This window comes from Euprymna scolopes, chromosome 4, assembly GCF_053919585.1.
Source record: "Euprymna scolopes isolate OS-2025 chromosome 4, ASM5391958v1, whole genome shotgun sequence".
NCBI lineage: Eukaryota > Metazoa > Mollusca > Cephalopoda > Sepiida > Sepiolidae > Euprymna > Euprymna scolopes.
Genome location: NC_136485.1, coordinates 30,907,595 through 30,934,502, shown reverse-complemented (window position 1 = coordinate 30,934,502; position 26,908 = coordinate 30,907,595). Strand labels below are relative to the sequence as shown.

At 32.7% G+C, this 26,908-nt stretch overlaps 1 protein-coding gene across 1 annotated transcript in view; it reads left to right on the top strand.

The window, feature by feature from the left end:
• Positions 1-26,908, top strand: part of LOC145266993 (neuronal acetylcholine receptor subunit alpha-10-like) — a 790,101-nt gene that overhangs the window by 119,749 nt on the left and 643,444 nt on the right. The window lies entirely within an intron of this gene.

The following is a 26,908-nucleotide window of genomic DNA, read 5'->3' as shown; positions in this document are numbered from 1 at the left end:
AGAAAAATTCACAAACTATCCAATTAATATGTAACTTAGGTAAAACGCTTGTGTCACTACGCATCCTATTCCTAAAAATATGTACCCGCCTTACCTGTTACCTCTGAGATCATATGGCGACATGTCCGAAGAAAAAAGATGTTTGCACCTGATTTGTGAAAAAAAAAATAGTCTGAACACTATCTGAAGAAAACGTTAAATTTCATTGCGAAAATATTTCATAAGTTTATATTCTTAAACATTTGTTTATTATAGGTGTTTTGTACAGCAGTAAAATCAATAGTACATATGATTACACATGTACGTGTCTGCCAATCATGTTGATGAGGTGGAGTCATCGCTTACGAGTATATCAATTATTATTTTATATACAAATATATAATTAAATAAACAGCATATGTATATATATATATGCATATATATATGCATATATATATGCATATATATATATGCATATATATATGCATATATATATATATATAGTTAATTTACTCACATAAAATTAATATCCGAAAGTATAAATTTATACGTAAACTTTAAGTATTTACTTCAAAAGTGCTCAATACGTAGGTAGAGCTAGTTAGTAAGTTATAAAATATATATGGCGATTAAGCTACACTGAATAATCCGCGTTTCATCCACTCTAAGACTCTTCGGGCTTATATATATATATATATATATATATATATATATATATATATATATATATATATATATATATATATATATGGGTGTGTGTGTATGTGTGTGTGTGTGTGTGTAAGCCTGAAGAGTGCTAGAGTGGATGAAACACGGGATATTCAGTGTAGCTTAATCGCCATATATATTTTATAACTATATATTTATGTATGTATATATATATATATATATATATATATATATATATATATATATATATATTAGGATAGGTCTATAATACAATATAAAAATAAATAAACAGCATATGCATGTATGTATATATATATATATATATATATATAGATATATTGTGATAGGTTTATAATGAAGTATATAAATAAACACCATATGTATGTATATATATATATATATATATATATATATATATTATGATAAGTTTATAATTTAATATATAAATAAAGAAACAATATATATATATATATATATATATATATATATATATCAACAAGTAAATCCGCGAAACTAATCATATATATATATATATATATATATATATATATATATATATATATATATATATATAATGGATAAACATCTGAAGAAGTTGGTGGGGGCAGGATCTTTGTATGGAAACATAACTCGTAAAATTGCCAACTCATCAATGAAATAGATGTAATGGAAAAAATGTAGGAAATAAACGAAGGTAATAAAAATGTAAACGTGAGTCTTCGAATTTTCAACAAAATTTTGCACTATGTATGTATATATATATATATATATATATATATATATATATATATGTGTGTGTGTGTGTGTGTCTGTGTCTGTGTGCGTGTATTAGTGGGTATGTGTGTATATATATATATATATATATATATATATCATGATAGGTTTATAATTAAAGCCATATATTAAGTTCACGGATTTACTTGTTGATGCAATAAAAGAAGATTATAGTTGGGGTGTATCCTCTTTATACCATGATAATTCAAAGACTAGTGTGTTCTATCAGAACAGTGGCTAAGGAGCTATCTCGCAAAAATTTCAATGCGACTTTTTAAAGGCAATACAATAGCCAATAAAGATTTTTCTGAGGCGCTGTGCTGTACATAAAGTCATACGGTATGTGGGGATGAGATGTACGAGGAGTGTGTGGGGTATCTTGGGAGGTTAAACTAATGTAGCTGACTTTAAACTAACTAAGGACTTGAGAAGAATTTTATGCTATAAGGAATTGAGGGGTTTTGTGAAATCGAGTGATAATATAATATGGCGCAGATGATGACGATATGGAGAGGAGAAGCAAACGGGAAAACGTGTATAAGGAGAGTGTTGATGGTACAGACTAAAATGTAGTAAAGTTTGTAGTAAAATAATCCAGTGAAAAAATATAGACAGGAATAAAATCCAAAATGTTCAAAAGTGGATGTAAAGAGATGCAGACATAAAATAACATGCATGTGAAATAGACAGGAATAGAGCTTATGAAGAGAAACATAAAATAATACAAAATAAAATAAATTCCAGTGAAATTGTATTAAAGATAAAGAATAAAGGTTTAAAATAGAGATGAGAAGGATAAAGAGATAAATTTAAAAAAAAATATAATGTAGTAAATTAATTCGAGACTAATTAAGATTATAAGGATAAGGGGAAAGGATAGATTAGATATAGATACACAATTAGCACACGCATGAGGAGCAGGATAGGGGAAGCGAAGGATGGACATATAAGAATAATAGAAAAAGTAATTCATCGACCAACCTACGGTCATGTTCTTTGTGTTTCAAGTGAGGGTGACATCATACCACCTCACATCTTCGAAATCGGTTTGAAAGTAAACATCAGCGTGCACCTGGATTTGCTAAAAGGGGTGGTGATCCCCTGGTGCAATTAGGTGACTGCTGGCACACCCTGGTTGCGGAGGTAGGCTTAGCTTTAGAAGGAGTGCTACGACTTTCTGCCCTTATTTTACTAGCTTCGCTTCTCCCAGATCTGAACCTGCTTGACTACTTCGTTTTGCCATACGTCGACAACATCAACAACATGACTGCCTGATCGCCGCCATCCGCCGAATATTCCCCGAGCTCCTTGAGGAAAAGACAAAGAAAGTTCACAGTATTAATGTCGGTGTCCCTCAGGGATCCATCCTGGGCCCAACTCTTTTCCTGATCTAAATTAATGATCTTCCAAATCACATCCTTACATCATTTGTAGACATTTATGCTGACGACACTACCATTTATGGTAGCACATCTAAGGCAGTAAACGACCAAGTTCTCTCCAATTCTCTCTCCTCTGATCTTGAGCACGTAGTACAATGGGGTAAGGAGTGGCTGGTTACTTTTAATGCATCTAAAACCAAGCTTCTCTCTTTACATCATCAACATTCTGATCCACATCTGGCATCAATTGAAATGAATGGCTCTCGTCTTCAGGAGGCCTCAAGTTTTGACAAGCTTCTTGCCTTGACCATTACTCCTGATCTTAAATGGAACACGTACATCAAATCTGTTGTCAAGGCCGCTGGAAAAATGGTGGGATCTTTCTATCGATCCGGTAGATATCTCACTGCTGATGCTATTGTCTATCTATATAAGAGCCAGGTACGTCCAAGGATGGAATGCTGTTGCCACATCTGGGCAGGAGCTGCTAGAAAGGACTTGGCCTGCCTTGATAGAGTTCAAAATAGACTTCGTAGCCTCGTAGGAGATGTCCTTTTCTCTTCCTTGCAACCTCTATCTCACAGAAGAGATGTTGCGAGTTTGTTTCTGATGTATCGTTATTTTCATGGAAAGTGTTCGACTGAGCTATGGTCCCCCCTCGCCAAACTTTCACAAGAAACACTCGTCTAGATGAAAACACTATCAATAATCCCCCCACTCTTTATCTGTACCTTAACCTAAACGTAGATTCCATGAACAAAGCTTCTTTCTTAGAACTGCACGCCTGTGGAATTGTCTTCCGTTTTTCTGCTTTCCGGCTTACTACAACATGGTTGTCTTCAAGTCTAACGTAAATAAGTTCTTGATGAACCGTTCCATATAAGTTATCAAACTTACCAAATTTTCATTACTAATGATTACTATATTGTCCAATTTCTACTGTACACTCTTTAACCCGTATCCTTGAGTGGCCTCTTGGCCTTGATAATGTGGTGATGCCTATGTAAAAAAAAGACATGCCTGTAGTTCCGGACTGTATCCTAGCGGCGATGTAGATGGCTACATAGAAAAGATGTAATCTCTACTACTTAATGACAGCGACATAGTACATGCATACTGTACATCAATACAGTACCTACATACTGAATATATAGAAAAGATGTCACCTCTACTACTTAATCAAGTAACCTTAATTGATTTTTTTCAATAGAAGTTTTAAAATAAAACTGGTGTTTTCTTTAGGGTGGCAACTTTATCTTTTTACCATGTACTATATTATTCTTTTTTATTATTTCTAATTATTTCTTTCCTAATAGAATAAATTCTATTCTAGCAGGGAAAAACTCATGAAATATTTAAATGAAGCTGTATGTTGTAAAAATTAGTTACTGTCTCGATAGTCCAATTGTTACAGACAAAGTGCTGGTATAAGCTTTCCAATGCATGAGGAATTAAAAAGCGATCAATATCCTTTGTAGGATCACATTAGTTGGCAAATGCGTTTCAAGGTCACTGACTAAAACTATCTTCACTGTCTGACAAGCTTCTATAATGAGATAGATCGCGCCAATGAAAAGAAAGCTGAATCGATACTTTTCTAAGTTTTAATAGCAAAGAAGTGCATTTGATAGACTGGAATAATACTGTGAAAATCGGTAGCTTTGTCAGATAGGTCTCTAATGTTTTAAGTATTAACCACATGGAGTGAACGCGAGCAATTGATTCTGCGTGATAACTATAGAAAAATCATCAAAGAGAATATAAAATGCGGGAAATAAGTATAATGTTAGCAGACGGGATGAACTGCTGGAAATGTAATTGATTTATTTTTTATGTTTACATGATAACAGAACAACTTCTAGAGTACGCGTTTTTTTCTAAATGCATTTTTTGCTTATTTTATATAGTTTTTAAAAAAATAATTATTGTTCTCCTTTGACTTTATCTTTAGGAATACGAGAAAATATTTTTAATCGACAAAGAAATTTCAATTAATGAAAACGAATAATTAAACTTTAACGTAAGTTCGAAAAGAATCTTTCTGGGGTAAGATTTCTTTGGTATGGATAAACAATGACGTAAAATCGGTGTATGCATCTTCTACCTCTTGCGTTTTAGCGATATAAACTTTGATAGTGTATTATATCGGGATATATTTTTTGAGTGTTAAATAACAATAAGTTGGCTTCAGAAGTCTACATAAAGATGCAATGGTTTCACAGTGAGAACTTTGCTGAATTTCGTTTATTAATAAGGTTTCCTAGCGTTTGTTATGCCACATTTCCATAGAAATCGCAAGAGTATGCTGTTTGTTAATATATGATACTAACACAAAGAAAGATTAGTATCACAAACACAATAGATGCCTATTTGAATGAGGCAGCAAAACCGTGGAAAAATCTCCCGAAAAATATTTATATAACGTGTAGTTTTTGGAAATAACCTACTTGAATATCTTTTGTATGTTTGTATTACGGTAAGACTAATAGACAAATCGGTAACAGAAGTTGGAACAGAATTGTTAAAGAACGTATCATCATCATATCTTAGTAATCCAAAGATTATATTAGTTTCATTGGTTCTCCAAATATTTTCCTGTCCGAATTCTTTGTAGAGAGACATCTGGTACTTGCGAGCGAAAGCAGAAGAATAGTTGCAAACCTTTTTCATTTGTGGAACGAACTAGATAAGAACTTGGAATATCCATATCTTGTGCTTTAAGCACAAGACCACTTTCACGTCCCAAATAACAGATAAGATAAATCGAAAGACCACATGGTCCAAAATACTGAAATAAGCAAGTTAATCAAAAAATATAATACTGTGCATGAATAATACAAAATAACTAACCATAGCGTAAACTTCACAAGGGTAATGCATGTCTTTCTAGAAAATTTCGCCATGAAATAAATAACAAAAAGCAGAAATACTATATTTCAAAAATGAATGGAGATTTACATACAGTATATATTTGTTAAAATCAAATTATGTAAGTGAGTTAAACAAGGAGTTCAAATTATTGTTCCTTGCTAGATATATATCAATCACGATAACGTACTCTTAATCTAGTATTTTGTTGTAAACCATCTACTAGTTGGCCAAATGTGTAAAAATCCCAAGGGCAATACTAGTCTCCGTTCATATCTGAAAGTAACACAATTTTCAACGAACGAGATCGGATATGTACAGCTGTACAACTCAAGCTCTCTACGGATACCAATTATGATAATAGGATCATTGTCAGCACCGGCAAAATACATCGCTGGGTTAAGACATATTACATGGGCGTGTCCATGTTGATGAAAACAAAGTTCCCGGCCCCATTTATATTATTTGATGTGGTTTCAAGTGAAGTGCCACCTCACATCTCCGAAAGCGGCTTGAAAGTAAACACCTACGTGTACCTGGATATACTAAAGCGTGTGGTGATACCCTGGTGCAATCATGTAACCGCTGGCAGGCACTGCGTGTGGCAGCAGGACTCGACACCTACCTAAATGTGCAAGGGAACTCAGGCTTGGTTTTAGAAGGAGTGCTAGGGCGTTGTACGTTTCTCTCACTCGCCCTCATCCTCCCCCGATTGAACCCGGGGAACTACTTCGGTTTGTCATACGTCGAGAACATCACCAACATGACCTAACATAACACAAATGACAGCCTGATTGCCACCATTTTTCGAGCCTCCGCCGGGGGTTGTTAAAAAAGCAGGTTCGCAGAATCGGGCACGTATCAAGAGGCGATGTAGGCTGAAGACGACTACATAAAATAGAGTGCAGCTCTACTACATAATAAGTTTACCTGGATTGATTCATTCAATGAAAGTTTTAAAATAAAGCTGTAGTGTTTATTTTTAGGGCGACAAATTTATCGTTTCACGCTTCACGAAGAAAGGCTTCCTGGCCGACAGAGCAAAAGTACTTTTTATTCCAACTTTGAGAACCTTATCGTTCTACGGTATAATTATGTCATTCTGTGTTAAAGTATGATTTCTCTCATTTTATACTACTCAATATTAAGCAAGCATTATGCTAAAGTAATCTCTTACTTTCGATTTAAATACGATGAAAGTTCAAATATACTATCCGCCCAAATTATATCAACAACTGCAATCCAAAAACATTGCCCAAAAGATTAAAATATTGAGACAAATATGTTCATGATTATTTCTGAGAAATTAACAAATCCTTAAAAAAAAATCCCCAATTGAATTTTCGTTTGAAATTTTTGAACATGCAAAGTAGTTAACTGTTTTCTAAAAAAAAAACATATAGGATTATGTTTACAGTAATCTTACTTTGGATTTAAATTTCCCTTCATATGAGGATTAAAAATCTCTAGTAGTTATGGTATCACTTAATGTGAGGAGCTCTTAATAACAAATGTTAATTGACATGAAGACAATAATTGACTAGATACCTTAGTTTTGATAAAAAGCAGTACTCATTGAACCCAGGGGGTTGTCAGTTGGTGCTTTTATTCGCTGAGACATGTCATGGTCGTCTCATTTTGTACCGATTTTGTTCGAATTGTTTTAACAGAAATTTTACAAATAAAATCTGATCGAATAAAACCCCGATTCAAATAGAATAAAATAACATATGGACAAAGTAGTAAAAGGTCGAGTACATGCAAAAAAGATCTACACAGTTGAACACTCCTGCAAATCAATGTGTTAAACATGTCCGTACCAATCACTGTGCGGAATATTATAGCATATCCACGTGACAATAAAACTAATATCATTTTTAAATACATAAAGTCCCTTTTTAAATAAGCCCACTTGATTCGTTAATGCATTACTATCTATTGATTTTTAGTCGAGTGCAAGCGACTCTATAAGTCACTTCGTCGGTCGGTCGGTCGGTCGACCGGTATGTCGGTCTCTCCGTAAGACTTTTGTGCTTGGCCTTTTTGGTTAATATCAAAGGTCTATTGGTAATAGATACCGTTCCTAGCTTTTTAAGTTTTTCCAGGCCTTTTGGCCAAGATCAAAGAGTAGTATCTGTTCTGGCAGATACTGCAATCAAAGACCATATGTGGGGGCAACCCCACATATAAGACCTTGGACAATGTAGGGGCAACCCTTCATACCAATTGTCACTACCAAGCTCCCCTACTCCTCGGAGAGCTGGTCCCCATTTCCCCTCCACTCGACACATTAAAAATCAGCCTTGTGCCTAAATTTCTCGGTGGGGGAGCAAATAAATACCAACCCCACATATAAGACCTTGGTAACTGTAGGAGAAACCCTTCATACCAATTGTCACTCGCCAGCTCCCCTACGACCCGGGGAGTTGGTCCCCATTTCCCCTTCACTCCTCACATTAAAAATCGACCTTGTGCCTAATTTGCTCAGTGGGGGAGCAAATAAACACCCTTTTCTTGGCCTTTTGTCCTAGATCAACGTGTAATATATGTTCTTACTACATGCTGTCCTAGATCAACGTGTAATATATGTTCTTACTACATGCTGTACTAATGTTTGTAACTTTGTGATATAAAGTGGGGGTTACTTTTCTCTATTAATTTAATGTAAAATGATCACCCACTTTACAACCGGTCAGTCCCAAAGCCCTTCAAGTCATTCTCCAGATCATTCCTGTTGTTTTTGAAGGATGCCAGTTATTTTTTAATCATTCAAGTCATTCTTATGGTCATTCAATTCATCCTTAAGTTCATTAAAGTCATTCTAAGTCATTTATTTTTTTTTATTTAAGTCATTTCAGCCCGCTTTTCGGTCATTTTAGTTTATCTTTAAGAATTTCACGTCAATCCTACATTCACGCATTCATTCATTACACGAAAGCTATCGGCCTTGTTATTATTAAAAATACCAGCTACACGAAAGCGTCTCAGCAAGGTGACTGGTATAAACTTCTTCATCTTATGTAGCTAAATATATAGAATACAAAACGAAAGGAAATGAACTACTAAAGAACTGCTTTTGAATTTTTTTTAAAGTATGAAACACGTAAGGTATAAATCTATAGAATCGTTAGTTTACAAGAGAAACTATAAAACAAGAGAATAAAATACCACTTGTATGAACACACATTAATCAAGTGTATTTGTCAAATCGTATTATAAATTACCGTTTTATTTCCTGGTTCTTTTCTCGACGTCTGAGAACAAAAATTGATGATTATATGAACTGTGAATCATCTTCTCCAACGATATTTATTATCCGTCAAAAATAATGATATTTAGTCACTAATTAACTGTCGGAAATATCAGCGATCACGATTTAGTAAAAAAATGCGCTCAAGCAAAACAACACGAAATTACAAGCATTTATAGCGAGGACAAAGTAATAATACGCCTACATATTGAAGCTAAGACACATTAAATTCAAGCGGATAAAATATTTTAAAATACATATTTCAATGACAGTTTTAATTTCTACGAAGGAAATGATGACCATTGGTTTGTGAGATGAATGACTTGCGACAAATTATAAGACAAAAAGTTTAGCACCAAATTAATCCATGATATATGGAGGGTGGAAAGTTTAGGTTTATAAGATCATGAGTATGGAGAACGATAAAAGTGAGAAAAGAACATAAAACTATAAGGCAGGTTGAATATATAATACATCAACCCATTGGAGTCATAAAATGTCGCTTTGTAAAAATACATAACCTATGATTATTATTACTATATATAGAAACATATATAAAGGTATATGCAGACATATATATATATATATATATATATATATATATATATGTATATATATCTGTATGTGTGTATGCGTGTGTGTGGTGTGTATGCGTGTGTCTGTGCGTATAAATAGTTTCAAGTTTGTTTTGAATGTAAAAATGCCTCAAGCGTAAATAGTGCTTTTGCTAGGAAAAAAAATTAATCACCTTGTAGGAAACTTTGTATGCAAACATGTATTCAAATTGCATTTGTGTGCACCGTGGAATTGGAAGTATACGACGTTATCATCATTGTGTGAAAGCTAACAGACGTGTCTATAGACAAGAGGTTGATTAAGACGAATTGGTATCTGTCGTCTGCTGTCAAAAGATATGAGAACTTTCACGAGGTAACTAATCGAAGCATTAAATTGTTATATATTTGGCTTATTCTAGCTACGCATGACAAATCTCCGCGAACAAAAGAGTTTGTTGCTGTTACAATGCTATCTTCGTAATGTAACTTAAAAAAGGCAATGGCTATTACAATTACGTTGTCTTGTGAGAGATATGGGTGAAAAAGTAAAACTAAAATTATACAGATTTATGTTTTAAACCACAACTTTAGCTCAATATCCAAGAATATTGCAGCATGTACATGCATAGTATACCACTATCAAGTAATATAAGAGCGTATACATACTTAGTGATATCTATGCATATATATATATACATATATATATACATATATATACATATATATATGTAGCTATATGTGACATAATCAATCATGCATATATTAATGTGTGCGTATGTGTGTGTATTTTACGTAATGTAAATCTTGTTGCAATTTAAAAACATTAACTTTCATCTAGCAATTAATGATATAGATATAAAATGTTCAATGATTTTTTTAAAGTGCAACAGAATGTACATTACATAAAATAAATCAAAGGTATTTTTTTAATTCTATTAAATTAACTTTTTATACCTTACTTTGTAAAATTTATAAAAATGCACTTTGAAGATAAATAAATTTCAAATTGAATCTTGTACCTTTTTTTTTAAAGCCTATAGTAAAAACATGTTGTTTCACAATTTTCATGCCTATATATATATATATATATATATATATATATATAAATATATATATATATATATATATATATATATATATATATAAGACTGGGGTTTAAAAGAATATTAAGAAATTGATTGTGATTTAGGAAAGTATAAAATATTAGGAAAAGGACGGTAGGTGTTAAGAGATAGCTGAAACATGTTGCGTATCAAACCAAGACCATCCCTAGCAAGCGAACATGAGGGTTCAGTAGTAAGAATCTTTGTTGACACAAAAATATGGTGACAATTAGCGTTTTTCTATTATAAGCGACCTCAATGGGCCTCCAGCTCTGTGGAGAAGAGTGATAGCTGTACTCCGTAAAGACTTCCCCTTTTCTATGGTAGGGTTAAGTTTGGTAGTTCTACATCAAACGGTGTGAATGTTGATAGGGTTAGCCCTGATAATTGACGCCCCTGAAACCCCATACCGTTGATGAGGGTCAGCAGTGTACCCTGTCAAGACGGTCCCACCCATTGGTGGGTTATCCTGCCATATCTGGTAACACTACGAGTTTAAATCAAACAGTGCAAGTGCCCAAAATGTTTCTAGTTATAAGTGACCTCCCCCCAGAACCTTTAACCTTTTGGTGGGGTTTGGAGTTCTGCAGCATTTGGTAGTTCAACGTGTGAACGTGCATAGTTTATCTCCTGAGGCCCTTTGGTGTGCGTGTGTCTGTGGATGGTGATTTCATTATACAATTTCATATTCTCAGTGCGTTTTATACTATCGTATGTCGTCAGTTTAGTATAATATTAAACCATATAGGAGGCTGTTTGTGCAGAGAAGAAACACACGCATAAAAGTTGAGCATTAAATATATATATATATATATATATATATATATATATATATATATATATATATATATATATATTAGTCGACAAAGGATGAAATCAGCATAACATTACGTTAATAAGGCACATTTCTCAAAAGTGTTTCCTCTGTTTTCACACATGCTGCAAACGACAGGATGGCGCTTGTGCTACTAAATTGTTGCGATTTTTTTTTCTCACATTATAGCATACTCTCATCCACGCAGACTGACCGGAAATAATTCACACTTGCCAATTAAGGTATGTTTAGTCAAGTAGACGTAATTCTGCAGACTAAATTGATGCACAAACGTTAGTATTTTTTCTGGACAAAGACTTATATAATTAAGTCAGGTACAATGTTAAATTGATTATAACAATTATAAATAGTATAATATCCAGTCTCCAGAAATTTTAAGATAGTTATATTGCTTATTTATAAGTTTTAGTTGTTATATCGATAAAGTGATATAAGTATATGTATATATATATATATATATATATATGTATATATATGTATGGAAATATAGAACTATATGTATAGATATATATCTATCAATCTATATATCTATCTATCTCCCTCTCTCTCTCTATATATAAATATATGTATGTATATATGTGTACACATATGTATATATGCGTATGTATATATGTGTATATTATCTACGTATATATGCATATATATGTGTGTAGTCAGGTCATGTCATATGCTACTGGTACCATGTAACCCAGTACTGCCTGCCTCATGGTCGGGTCACCAGCGACTAAACTAGTTCCCCCACCAGACTTGTTTGGTGAGGAGGGTGGCTAGTCTCCCTGAAGGATTAAAAACAAGACCTTTCAAAGGGCGAATGAACCTTTTTTTTAGGTCAACGGCCAACTAGCACCGTATGTGTTTGTGTGTATGTATGGGTGTGTTAGGGTGGAGAGGGCTCCCGTAAGCCATGGTGAAGGCAACCTTTCTAGGAGAAGCAAATCTCTGATTTAAAAAACTATAAAGCGGGAGACCATTAAGCTGGTCTGCAGTTTAACTTGTTGCTGGCTACCTTGCTCTTGCTTGTTGCTGGATCTCAACATTTTGAACCGAGAGGGAGACTTAGCTGTCGTACAAAGCTAAGTTTCTGTAACATCATCTGTGTATAGATACTCCCTCAGGCATTTGTCTATAAAAATGGTCCTGTGGCGATGGAAGTCATTTTCGGGCTCATGGACTTTAAGTGTTTGAGGGAGTGGCACTCATCTGACAAGACGCTGCAATCATCATATGTGTGTGCATATATGTATACATATATATGTGTGTATATGTGCGGATATATGTATACATGTATATAAGTGCTTATATATGTATATATATATATATATATATATATATATATATATATAGATCGATAGATAGATATGTACGTATAATAAATAATGATAAAGTAAAGAATGGGTGATAAAATTCAAATTGAATCATGTTATTAAATGTTATTTATTTGCTTCTGTTCGCAAGAATTTTTTAATTAATTCAATTTTTTATATGTAAGTGCAATTTTACCTAAATGGGAGTTAGATATAATTTTTACTTTTTACTAATTTTGTACCCCCAAATGTGGACCGGCATATATATTGTTTAAAATATAATTCATAACATATATATATGTATATATATATATATATATATATATATGTGTGTGTGTGTGTATGTGTGTATACATATATATGGGTGTATGTGTGATGTGTGTGTATGTATATATATATACATATTATAAAATAAACAAGTCGATTAGAAAATATCCCGAATTGACATAATACTCGAAGCGCTATTCGTCAGACAAAGTTTTCAATGTGATATCAAGGAAATAAAAGTTTGTCTAACGTAAAGCACCTCGGTTTATTACAATTCATGACTTTTAATCGACTTATTTATTTCATTACATCCTAATATATGGTTAATTTATTTTTCAAAATTTAAAAATGTTGCCATTCTTACAAAGATATATACGTATATATGTATATAAATATATATTTATATGTACATATATGAGTGCATATATATGTGTATATATGTATTATACATGCGAGTATAAATATATGTGTGTATACATGTATATATATATATGCGTGTATATATGGATGTGTATATATATGTGTAGGTATATAAATATATATATATATATATATATATATATATATTTATATGAATAAGTGTATGCACAGCTGCATTTTACAAGACAAAATACATAATACGTCTGAATGAATAATATATTCCGTTCGAGATTATGTACAGTCCCACGTTTGTCAGGACACAACTGAAGAAAGTCGGAAGTTACATAGACTGAAACGCTGTAAGAATAATATCCAAGACTACAACACTATTCCGAAATATCTAATTAATAAAATTTCATTTAAATGTGAAATGTCATTCGGCAAAAATAAATATAATGAGATTGCGCAAAAACAAAACTAAAGCATGTTTTAATTGGCATGTTTAAAACGTCTTAGTGAAATATTGGTTTGCTTGCATTTCGTTTTTCATTATCTTTTGAATATTTGCAGCAAAGTATGACATATTATTTGCGCTAATAGAGAAATAATGTTATGGTAATTGCAAAAATAAAACCGCCAAAAATGCAGACAGAAACATAAACTGTCTCTTTAGAAATATTATTAGACGACTAAATATTTGTTTCGAACACTCATATTACACATTCTGAATTCTGCGAACAAGTACGGTAAGGTTTATCAGAAGTGCAATGCTTTCGGTCTATCTTGAAAGACAACCAATTCCCACTGCAAGAGTAGTTATGAGGTAAAAGTTGCGCAATTCCTGATCTCACCTCTCTTTAATCGGTCGTGCTTGTGTCCAGTGATAAGAAAAAGTAATAGACAACTGGAAATAATGCGGGATAAGTTGTAGGAAATTGGCAAATGTTCATCTATTTTTGACTTGACGTTGCTTAATTTCTTTAACCAAATGGGAAATGGTGATATCTTTTATCAGTAATACATACATCGATAACGTATGATTCAATTCCTCTCAAATACCTCGTCAACTGTTCTCCTGTTTTTGTTGATATTATCTACATAGGATTTCGATCAGGAAAGACACAATGCATGTGCCAGACAGCAAAACTTTAGTAAACATAATTAGTGAACAACCACATCGTAAAAGAATATAAAGTAAAAATAGTCTTCCTATCATTTATTCATCAGTTTTCTCGTCGCTTACTATTTTTGTTGGTTACGGAAAACTTATCTGGTGTCAGATCTTTACTCGCTTATTTAGATACAACAATTTGAGGATTGCAACTGCCCCTTCAAGCGAAAATGTGTGTAATGCTCCTGCATTTGGCATGTCAGGTATATTCGTTCGATAGTATTTAAAAACTTTTCATACGCCCCGATAATAGATCTGCACGTAGGTGAGTAATTCTATTTCGACAAAATAAACCTACATTTATTAAGTGTTTTCATATTTGAAAAATGAATTGCTCAGCCGAAAATAAAGAGAAAAACGACCAGTAATATGCGAAATGTATTGATCGCTGTCTACATGCGTGACATGCTAGAACAATATAGCCCTGAATTAAGTATAAGAGCTATAGGAAATACAGAGAACATTCATTAGAAAGAGGAAACCTTACCCTTCGGTATCTCTCTCTATATATATATATGTGGGTGTATGTATGTATATATATATATATATATGTATATATGTTGGTGTATGTATATATATATATATATATATATATATATATATATATATATTTGCCATCCACATGTAGTACTGTTTCGTTGTATGAAACCTCCTCAGTACGGCTAGACATACACCTTTCACCAGCCGTGGATCGAATCTACAACTGTCGCGTTGACAGTCAACCATCGAACCACGATTCAGTGGCGTATATATTTCTCCTCAAGTGTGTGTTAAATCCACATTCGCCGGTCGTATACAATTCTCAAACCATTATTTGTTTACAAACAAATAAATAGGCGGCTTCGCTTAATAATTAAATATATATATATATATATATATATGTGTGTGTGTGTGTGTGTGTGTGTGTGAGGGTTGGTGTGTGTATACACACAGACATATATATATATATATATATATATATATATATATATTAATAGGGTACCCTTTACAGATATAAATTTTGTATACACACAGGCTTTCTTTCTAGGGCAATTGCTCTTGACATATCAAAGACCTTTGACAAGGTATGGCATAAGGGTCTACTTCACAAGATTTCCAGCTACGGTATAACAGGAAATGTTTTCTCAATCACTAAATCATTTCTCTCCGATAGGCTCATAAGAGTAGTGGTCGTTGGACAAAAATCGGAGGCCTGCAATATAAATGCTGGAGTCCCCGAGGGGTCAATCCTGGGCCCAACTCTCTTCCTGATCTACATCAATGACCTCCCTAAACACATACTTAAATCATTCGTTGACATCTATGCTGATGACACAACCATCTACGGCAACACATCAAAGGCTGTAAATGACAAATTTCTCTCTGATTCTCTCTCCTCTGATCTCGAGCGCGTGGTTCAGTGGGGGAAGATGTGGCTGGTTACCTTTAATGCATCCAAAACCAAACTCCTATCCTTACATAATCAACGCTCTGATCCCCAGCTGGCATCAATTGTGATGGACTGTTCTCGTCTGGGTGAGGCTCCATGTTTTGACAAGCTTCTTGGTTTGACCTTTACTCCTGATCTGAAATGGAACACGTACATCAAGTCTGTGACCAAGGTCGCTGGAAAGATGGTGGGATCCTTCTACCGCTCCAGAAGATATATCACTACTGATGCAATTCTCTATCTATATAAAAGCCAAGTACGTCCAAGGATGGAATACTGTTGCCATATCTGGGCAGGAGCTGCTAAAAACAGCCTATCCTGCCTTGACAGAGTACAAAATAGACTTCGTGGCTTAGTGGGGGATGCCCTTTTCTCTACCCTGCAACCTCTCTCCCACAGAAGAGACGTTGCGAGCCTGTCCTTGTTTTATCGTTATTTCCATGGCAGATGCTCGTCTGAACTCCAATCTCTGGTCCCCCCTCGCCAATCTTTCACGAGAAACACCCGTCTAGCTGAATCCACTGCGAAAAATTTCCCCCACTCTATATCTGTGCCTAAATCAAAACGCGGATTCCATGAACAAAGCTTCTTTCTTAGAACTTCACGCCTGTGGAACTCTGTTCCGTCTGCCTGCTTCCCTCCGGACTACAATTTGAATGTCTTCAAGTCCAATGTTAACAAATTCCTAATGAAGCGCCCCCTTAAGTAAACACTTTAGCAAATCTCCTCACTAACTTAATATACTTGCAATAACCCTTATCCCTGAGTGGCTTCCGGGCCTTGATAAGTGGTAATCACTGTGTAAAAAATATATATATATATATATATTTATATGTATTTATATTTATATATATATATATATATATATATATATATATATATATATATATATATATATACTGTTGGTAGAATTTTTCAGTAACTCATAACAACAACCCAATATGTCATTCCAAAGATTGATCAATGCATGAAGCAGAGCAATATATTGACTGTTGGAGAGCTATTGGCTACACATTACCAAACGTGTTTCAATGACCCCTAGCAGGGAAAATCACATCATCAGGCCAAAACCCATCAACGAAACTTTCAATAAAGACCATCCCTTTATATTAAAGTCAACTTTACAGGGTTGAACCATTCTAAAAAGAAAGAGGGGTACTAACAACCTATATCAAAACAAATATAACCTATTCACAAAATAATGTTAGGTTTTTCAAGGTATAGTTCTGAAGCAGATTTATTATAAGTTTGCATTAAATTTTCTAGCTCCAACCATTATAATTATAATTGTTTTTCGTTTGTTTTGTTAATACGGATTTTTAGAACTATTACTCCAATATCAAAGTAATTCATAAATTTAATTAAGGTTTTTTTGTTTGTTTTTTTTTGTTCACTTAAAATCGAGATATAAATATATAAAGATATTACTAAACTATAAATTTAGCGCTATTTCTCTATATAATACAAAAGTACCGACATATATACAAACAAACGTGAATTTTATATATATACAAATTACTCTTATAATATGGTTAAGTATATTTGTAACAAAGTCTAATTATATTATTCACGGTAAAAGTTTTACTGAAAATTATTTTTATGAAATTTAATAGATTCTTCGTTAAAAATGTAGCGTTTAAAATAGATTTGGCGTTTTAAATAAATAAGTAAGTAAATAAGATTTAGCGTTTAAAATCCTGAAAGAAATAATAAAGCATATTACAATATATAAGTCGATGGTATGATTAATTCGTTAATATTCTTATAATTTTTTCAGTGAATGTATTTGGAAATGTTTACAGGAAATTGCTGTTTCCTGTTTAATGTTCAATAGTTTCTCCCGGTCTTTAAATTCGTTATTTCTAATTTTTCATGAAGGCATAAAAACACGGTGCATGTAATGAATTACATACTTTCGATCTTCTTATGATCCGCCATTCTAACTTTGGAGTTTTATTCTCCTTTATTAATTTCCAATATTGAAGTGATAATGATGTTGTTTTTTGGTATTTTTAATTAGGAAAAATAACTTTTATGCCCATAGAATCTTTTTTTAAAAGTTGCCTGCGTACTACCTATATAAAACTTTATATCACAAGGATTTTCCTCAGGGAATATATTAGCTTGGCAAACTACTGATTTCGTTAAACATTTATTATTCATGGGACAAGTACTAGGAATTTTGCAGTTATATATATATATATATATATATATATATATATATATATATATATATATATATATATTAATAGGGCACCCTTTGCAGATATCAATTTTATTATTTTATTATTATTTCAAAGGTAAGGTTAATGTATCTAATTTTGCTAAACTAATTACGGACATATTTCAACTATGGCTATTCAATAGATTCTTTCTTTTACAAATTTAGTAATTTTCAATATTTTTTTATTATTAATATTAAGTTAAGTGTGGTATTATTTACATATTTCAATGTACAGCTTCACTACCCATTTTTGTTTTTACAAAAACAAATGTGTGTAGTCAAGATAATATTCAATTTTGTTCAGTCAAACAGAAGTTCAACAGAGGGTAAATGCAAACATCTTGGATTTATTTTGAATGTTTACCGAATGCGATATGACGTAATTTATTAAAATAAATTCCGAATTTCCATTTCATTAGATGATTTAATATGATACTAGCGCACGTAATTTGAAAAATTATATAATTTAGATTTGCATACATTTGATCGGGTGTAAAAATATCAATTAATCAATGAGAATTACAATTTACTAGGCTGTCCATAACGTAACCAGCGGGATTAAGCAACTGGAACCTGGTAAGTACTAAATGAGTGACAATGTGGGACTTCTAGGTGCTTTATGAACTCTCTTCTTACTCGACATTGTTTCCAGTAGTCTTGGACTTCCCTTTCCACTGGACTCAAACAGTACATATTCATTAGAGGTGTGGTTAAGGATTGTGCAACCCTTGCCTCAAAATTACACGTCGAGATGCCATACAGTCTTCTCTGTTCATCTGAAATTGAACAGAGGCGTCAAATCGGAGTTAACTAAGAAACATACAACCAACTTTTTTTTTTACACAGTGATCACCACTTATCAAGGCACGGAAGCCACTCAGGGATAAGGGGTATTGCAAGTACATTACGTTAGTGTGGAGATTTGATGAAGTGTTTACTTAAGGGGGCAGATCATTAGGAATTTGTTAACGTTGGACTTGAACACATCCAAGTTGTAGTCCGGTGGGAAGCAGGCAGACGGAACAGAGTTCCACTGGCGTGTAGTTCTAAGAAAGAAGCTTTGTTCATATTCCTATTACAGATAAAAAAATAAATTTTAAATACTATATTTTTACAGTGATTTTGGAGATATTTGATCTTTAGCATATCTTATTGTCAATCTTTAGGGAAAATGAAAAAAATTATGACATAACTTAAAAAAGATAATACATTTTATTAGAGGAAATTCAATACTATTTATCGAAGGGGTTTTAAAATATTTGTATAAGGTTTTTGCTACATTCCCTGTTGTCTAAATAAATATTCATGTCAAATAATTGAAAAACTTATTTTTCATCTTTTTTATTACTCTGTTTATTTTCGAACAGACAATTACTATAGAATCATATATCCTAAAAAATAGCTTATCCACCCTCTAAATTTCAGAAATAAGTGGATGTTTAATATTTGAAAACGTATTTATAGGATGTAAAGGTAAAATTGTCGCAATAGAAAAGAGAGCGTAACTCCATTGCTGTTTAATTAAAACCTGTTTTCATTTTTTTTTTGTAGACCATGTACTTGTTGGCCAGTTGTGTACAAACTTCAAGAGTGATAGAGGCATTTTATCCTGTCTGAAAATGACGCAATGTTTAACTACCGAGATCGGAGGTGTGCCGATGTAAAACTCCTACTCTATAGCGATCCAAGTTATGACAACGAGACTATCGCCAACACCTTCGAAATGCATCACTATGATAGGGGCGCGCTCAGTGTGATGAAAACAAAGTTTTCAGTCACATTTGTAGGATTTGGTGTGATTTCAAGTGACGTCCCCATCATACCACCTCACATCTTCGAAATCGGCTTGAGTCAGCACCTACGTGTACCTGGATGTGCTAAAAGGAGTGAAGGCCGCTTGCAGACAATGGATGTGGCAGCAGGACTCGGCGCTGAGCCACAAGTTCAAAAGGAGTCCAGGCTTAACTTCAAAAAGAGTGCTACGACTCTGTACCCTGCTCTCATTGTTCTCTACTCCTTCTACCCGAGCCAACAAGACTACTTTGTTTGGTTATACGCCTGGAACATCACTAACATGGTATCTCACAGCACCAAAACCAGCCTGATCGCCGCCATCCACCGAGCGTTCGCCTAGCTCCCGCCGTGTTGTGTAAAAGGCATGCTCCTAGTTTCGGGCTTATTTCGAGGCTGGGGTTAAGTCTGACGTAGTTTAAATTAAATAGATGTCAGCTTTGCTACCAAATCAAGTTATATAAATTGATTTTTTCAATAAATTTTTAAAATGAATCTGTTATTTTTAGTGCGACAATTTTATCCTCCCACCCTGTATATAATATCAACGTATTCTGTTTCCTTTTCTTCAACCATTCGAGCATTATGCTATGGCGTTTATCAAATGAAAACTGATAATAAAATATCGATTGCGGTAAGATTTTTCCAAATTCGTTTCCCTTCCGAATACAGAATCCCAAACATACATCGTTAGCATTAGAATAAATCAAATTTAATGACAAAGACCGACAAGCTATCTAATGGTTACTGTAAGAAGATGTGTACAGCTATATGTCGCTTTTTTTGTCAAGGTCACATTAATCCCGATGACATTTACTAATGAGTCGACACTTATCAAGCCCGAATGATCTTTAGTTCTGGCTGATGTTTCAAGGCAATAAACACCGGCGCACGCTCAACAGAAACGACTGGAAACGAGAAACATTTACGATCTCTCAATGAATCTATACTGTCGGTCATAATGATAATTAGCTTTTGCGAGATGGTTTATGAGAGCATGATTAATTTATGACTGATGTATTTTAGCAATGATGAGGGAAGATTAATAGAGCGATAATTGTGCGGGTAAAAAATTCACCAAAATTCGTGTACGTGGGTGCCAAGGGGGACAATTTTCCAATTATTAAGAAAGCAAGTGCTTACAATAATTTGTAAAAATATTTGTACATCCAAAGCCTAGCCCATCTAATTTAATTAGTATAACAGCGATGAGGCATTGGGGTGTCGAAGTTGTGTATGATTTCGCGGACATGAGAAGTGTTGATTTTAAATCTTACACTTAAACTTACAAAAAACTAACAGTAATGTATATATGTTGGCCGTTTAGCTAAGTAAACCAACGTGGAAAGAACAGTTAATATTGCAGATTATTAAAAAGAAATGAAACGAAATGCAAAAACGCACATAAGTAAAAGTATATGCAATTTAAATAAAGCTTTTATGCATATAAGATATTGATGCAATTAATAAGAATCCTAGTTAACTGATCGATTGTGATGAAAATCAAAAATCAAAAATAAAACACCCATTAAATAATTACATACATTTGTGCTCAACTCTATAATAATACTAAAAATAAAATCTCATGTTTCTCCTGTTAAGCTGAACGGTAAAGTTGAGAGTCCTGATAAGTGTAAAGCGTATTCTAAGGGATTTGATATTTAATTCATATTGTTTTCTATAGTTCAGATTGAATGGGAGGGGGGTCCTCTGTCTTGTAATGTTGTATTTTCTCGCTGACTTTGTTTCTGGTGAAAAAATCGAATAATCCGTTACTGTTAAGAGTCTGTCATATTATGAGATGATTATTTTTACTCGCTAACCAATCAAAACCGTTTGGCATCTTGTTATATTACTCTTGGTTTGTTAAAATACATGATATAGGTATATTTCTCAAAATCATAATTGTTTAACAGGTAATAAAACCTTCGGATGCGACCGTTATAATTAGTAAAAATAGTGCTTAATAAATCTATCTTCAAATTAAGTATGAGAAAATGCACTCCGTAAGTATTGTAGATTGAAAGCACAATGTAAGCATTTAAGCTAGTCTAAAAGGAGTCTTTGTATAACCAAGTTAATTAAAACATGTGTCACTCTAATAGCCATCCAACTTGGATTATAAAAATTTGAGCACATGTTTATTAGCAAATGGATTTTTCATACTTATAAATCCCAAACAATGCACTAACACATAAAATGTTACTGTTAATCACGAGCATCCATTAAGGGGAACGCTAAGATAAATGTTTAACTGTTAGAAATCCGTTCGCATTACATTTATGTTTCTGTGTGGTTGCACAGTCAGATAGCAAGAAACAAGGTGGAAATTTTAAAGTCTAGCAGAGACTGTAAGATCAAGAAGTCTTCCAGTATATACAATAAACGGCCGAGGTAGTGCTGCTTGTTGGGTTGGTAAAATTCATCAACCTGGTGTTTAATAAAATGAAGAAAAATTATTTGAATTGTTTTAGAAGTATCTGGAATGTGTAGTAAATTTGTACAGCTGCATTGCCCAAATACAGCCAGACTTCTGTTGGTTCTAATGTCATGAGTAAGTATAAGTGCGCCGTAATATGTGTGATAATCAATGTACGAGTTATAAGCATGCCGAAATAATCAGAAAACGCGCAAACTAGCAGAAATTAGGAATTCGTGATTTTTTTAAAAATTGCAAGAAATAAAGTACAACCTGTAATTTGTACATACTCCAACAGCCAGGTGGTCGTTTCAACGGTAAATAAGAATCTGAACTGTTTACTCCGCGGCGCTTCAAATTCTATTACACACCATACAAACAGTCTTTGGCAAATTTTATTATGTAAATTGATGTCACAATTGAGGATTTAAAATCAACACTTCTCATGTCCGCGAAATCATAAGCAATTTCGACACCTCCAAGGCCTCATCGCTGTTATACTAATTAAATTAGATGGCTAGGCTTTCGATTTACAAATATTTTTTACAGATGATTGTTAGCACTTGCTTTCTTAATAATGGGAAAATTGTTCTCATGGCACCCAGGTACAAGAATTTTGGTGAATTTTTGACCCGCAAAATTATCGCTCTATTAATCTTCCCGCATCATTGCTAAAATACATCAGTCATAAATTAATCATGCTCACATAAACAATCTCGAAAAAGTTAGTTATCCTTTTGACCGACAGTATACATTAAAGTAATACCGTCCTGTTTGACCTTGTCAGAAAGTAAAGGATCTATAATTACATGTTGCAGTTTAATTCCTAATAAATTCACATAAAATACTTTATAGTTAGTAATCTTAAATATACAGAGTATATCGAGCACAGATGGAGTTCCACTTCTTCAAAAAATAATCTACATCTACTTACAACTAGGTAGCCACGTAAAGACGGCTCATAAACAAAGTCTTTTGGGAAATGTATCCATACAAAAAATACGCTAAGATTTCTGTACGTATACTACCAATATCCACCAAGCGTGCGAATTTAATCTGATGTCGCTGTTGAGTAGAAGGTTTAAATCACACTAAAATAGCAATTATGTGCATTTTTCTTTTGCTCAACGTTTAATTAACGCATTAGATGGTATAATGATATTGGCGGTTATATCGGCCGAAAAGTAGTGAAACAATATCAGGGGCCCGAATAATCCAAATGTAATTCCTTATTAATCGTTATCTCAAAAGTTCCGAAATTAAATGCTGATTCCTTTATTTGGATCTTTTTTTTTATTAACATTAAAAAGACAATAATATATAATGAAGCAGACTGATTGCATAAAATAAATTCAATTTGATTAAATAATGTTTGCTCTACCCTCTAGTAATTTTACACACCTATCAGTATATAGCATTAAAGTATTATCATTATATTCCATCATAGAAATAGTTATCCAATTTGAGAATAAATATTAATTTGGGACGGATATCATTTTTCCAACGAAACGCTTATTCATCACTCTGCAATTTACGGTTTATGAGCTTCCTTAAATATTTGTAATAAAATATCAAACAAGGATTACGCACTATGAAAAATTAAAATTAATCCAGTTAAAAATCAGACGGTTTGAGTATGAGATTAAATTAAACGCAATTGAATTATACGTTTAAAACAAGTTTGATGGCGGAGGTATTTGAACTCTGCTAAGCGTAATTCAAGCAATTACATGGATGTACATTTTCTGTCTTAATATGTACTGATTGAACCACCGTCTTTCCTGATCAAGACTATACCGCAGGAGAGAGGGAGTAGTGTTCATCTTACTCATAGCAAGAAAGAATTAGATCAACTCTAATCAAATAACATGCACTGATTGTTCCATGCAAATACTGAGGATGATATTTCGCGAGACGCGTACATAGTCTATGATTTTAAACTTATTTATTCTTTGAACTGTTGTTCTTAGATATTTAGTACTGAATAATTCGATGTTTGCTACGAGAAGTGCACACGCACTAAAATATATACAAACATATTATATATCTCTCTCTCTATATATATATGTACATATATACACACATATATATATATTTATACATATATATATATGAGTCTGTGTGTGTGTGCATGTGTAGGTTTGTGTTTGTGTGTGTAGGTGAGTATGTGTTCCGACGATTAATCTGATTCAATAAGTAGAAATATTGTAAATTGTGATGGTATCACAATTGAAAAAATTGTGTCTATTTCCGATGACAAGACCGACTCTTAAAATTATAATTTTGTTTGTGTTATATATATTTCAAGATGATAAACTATTATAATATGATTTGGAAATCGTAGAAAGATGTATGAAGTAAACAAATCTGGTGAAGCTTAAAAATTACGGAAACGAAAAAGCAATATATCGGTGTATATAAATTTATTTGTCATTCAATTAACGAAATATCATCAATTATGCTTAAGCATTTCGAAACCTTATATTTCTTATCCTAGAGCAAGAAAAATATAGGCTACAGTTAGATACATTACAATGCGATATCTAGATTCCCTATATATATATATATATATATATATATATATATATATATATATATATATATATATATATATATATATATATATATATATATATATATATACATATATATATGGTTTTAACAAAAACCAAGACTTCAAGAAATGGGTTGATAGCAACAAAAAGTGTATTTCATTGTTAGTTACAATTATTTCAAGACCATTTCGACAAATTCAAACGATATGTCGTTTGAAGATTTGAACATTTTAACAAGAACAGCCTTTCTTCAGACTTATTAAATAAAAAACACTTTAACAATGAAACATTAAAGAAAAGAAACATTTCCTTTATGAGAAAAAGAAAACAAGCGGAAACATTGTACCTCTGTCACATCATATATATATATATATATATATATATATACACTAGACTACCCGTGTTTAGTTGGGTCAGTATGTTATATTAGCAATGGAATTCATGTATGAGCGTGACACTTGTGACGTAAGGAAAATAGGGGTTGTTATTTTTACATAACAGAAACATTTCTATGAAAGTATATTAAAATGAACCTACTGATGAGAAATATAAGAATGAAAAACCCATGTCGGAATCCTTCAACCAAGTTATAGAAACTTAAAATCTAAAAAAAAAAATAATTAATAAAACCTGAAGAAAAAATAAAACATTTATAAATAAAATAAAACTTATATTGAAATAGATTAGTAAAAGTGTCAACAAATTCACCGTTCTCACACAACTATTTTGTATCTAGAAATGTAAACAAAAAATAAAAAGAAGGAAGGGAGGAAGGAAAAGGGACGGAGAGAGTAGTAGTAGTAGTAGTAGTAGTAGTAGCACTAGTAGTCTTGACTTTACTACAACTTATATCATGTTTGTCAACAGGTTAAAGCTGTTTAGTTGTAAGAAAATAGCGACAATATAGTTGTAATAAAGCAAAACACCCCCACTCTTCCCATGTTAAATAATAATTTCGAAATAATAACCTTAATATTTCAGTGCGCAGGTCAAAATCTGAAAAAGAAGCGATTTGTGTTTATGTGTTTATTTTTTATGGGTTAATATCTATGCGCGCATGCGCAACCAGGTGTCGTAACCGGAAATGGATTACATCACTGGTTACAAGGTCATTTGAGTGTTATAATTATATATATATATATATATTCATATATATACGTGTGTGTACATATTATATATATCGTGCATGTCTGTGTCTATATATATATGTGTGTGTGTGCGTGTATGTGTGTATACATACACGAAACGTTGATGAACACATAACTTTGTTTGTTCCTTTTTTATCCCTCTATATGTGTATATATGGCTGTGTGAAGATAAATGGATTAAATGCATGGCAGAAAATACATCAGCCTTTACCTTTAAAATAAAAATGCAATTAAAAATGTTTTGTTCTATTAATATTTTGTATCTTTTAATGACTAACCTGTCCTCAATTACATAAATCAAATGTGTTATAATTCGCTGCCTTTAATAATGAACCATGCATTAGAGTTTGTGTAAAAAGAAACGTATTTTTTTCTTAGTTTGCGAATGTAAAATAAGGCAAGGAAATAGACGTGTATAGATTTGTTGTTAGATGATGATAGCAATTAAATATTTGAAAACGTTTGACATAATTTATAGCTCCGTCATAGATTAAAGTAAAGTTGGTTTTGTCTATCATAAGGGGTTTTAGTATGTGTCAGAGTTAAATCTATCACGTAAAAATGGATATATTAGTATGTTCAAATAGGATTATGAGAGTGATTTTCTTTCGTTTCTGGAACACTGTTAATGTTTAGCAATTTCTCCTAGTAGCTAAAAAAAAAACACTATTAAAAATTATGTTGTTCCTCGAAGTCCTATTAATTAGAACGTAATGCTGATTATGTTGTATACATGCTTTTAACTAACAATACCTATGTTTCTTGAATCGGTCTATCTCATTTCTATGCACAGTATCTATAATAATGCATATATAAGGGTAAA